Source organism: Fukomys damarensis, unplaced genomic scaffold (genome assembly GCF_012274545.1).
Source record: "Fukomys damarensis isolate Sample0158 unplaced genomic scaffold, DMR_v1.0_HiC HiC_scaffold_20, whole genome shotgun sequence".
In the NCBI taxonomy this organism is placed as follows: Eukaryota; Metazoa; Chordata; class Mammalia; order Rodentia; family Bathyergidae; genus Fukomys; species Fukomys damarensis.
Window position 1 is genome coordinate 28093680 of NW_022900932.1, and position 1008 is coordinate 28094687.

The window sequence follows — 1008 nt, forward strand, 5'->3', positions numbered from 1 at the left end:
CAACACACCCTTCTGTCAAGAATTTCGTCCTTATTTCACATTCATAACCATGCTACACATTTAGTGTACTTCATAATTCTTAGTGTTGTATCTACTAAAATTATACTAGATACCACTAGGCCCACATTATTTAAGCTCAAGCACAAACAGTAAAAGCTGAAGAGCGAGCTCTACAATTTTCAAATCCTATTTTCAATGATTGCAGACTTCCTCTCCTATAAACTTTTATACCAGCTGTTAAAAATCTCTTCAAATTGATTTTGTTGCGTCTTATTTTCACTTCCCCTTCACATCACAGGATAGATGAAGAAGGGTAAAAAGAACGGACGTTCAGGAAGGGAGGCGGTGCGGCGCAGTTGCGGCCTTATATAACACGGTCCTAGGTGGTTGTGAATGACTCAGAGATGACCATGCTTACAGCTTGATGCCGGTAGTTCACACGTGTGTGTGTGTGTGTGTGTGTGTTTCTAATATTAGTTTCTTTCTTTAGAAATTAAATTCCCTGAACTCTTTCTCCGAAACGTCTGGCCGGGGCTCTGGAAGGCAAACGGGCCAAAAAGCTGCAGGGTGATGGAGTCCTTGTGAACGACACGGGACATCAGGCAATGTGCGGTTTGTGATGTCAGCAGAACCCGCGGATAGAACCGCTGGTTTCCACCTCTTGACCCGAGGACGCCCCGGCCAGAAAACGCTGACCCTTGCCATCGTGTGCAGAAACTTTCCTAGACCCGGCCTCCCTCCTTCGCGGCCAGCCGCCAGCCCCGGAGGTGGGTGGTGGGGAGGCCGCCCCAGGCCTGGGCGGGAGCGGGGCGCGTGGGGATGAAGCGCGGACTATAATTAAAAAAGAAAGAGAAGGGCAGATTGTTTTCTGTGGGGCTCACTAAATAGCTCATTTTTTACAAAGTCCCTTTGCCTTCCTAAAATTTTGACTCTAGGCAGCTCAGCGTGACCCTAGCGGTAACAGTATATTCCCCGCCTTCTCTTGAAAACAGAAGCTTTTTATATTGC

At 47.3% G+C, this 1008-nt stretch overlaps 1 protein-coding gene across 1 annotated transcript in view; it reads left to right on the forward strand.

Annotated features, from left to right (window-relative positions):
* The first annotated feature begins 318 nt into the window (after nucleotides 1–318).
* Nucleotides 319–1008, forward strand: part of Rhobtb1 (Rho related BTB domain containing 1) — a 120977-nt gene continuing 120287 nt past the window's right edge. The window contains exon 1 of the mRNA XM_010645680.3: nucleotides 319–767. The gene's annotated coding sequence lies outside the window, so the exon portion shown is untranslated. The remainder of the gene's footprint in view (nucleotides 768–1008) is intronic.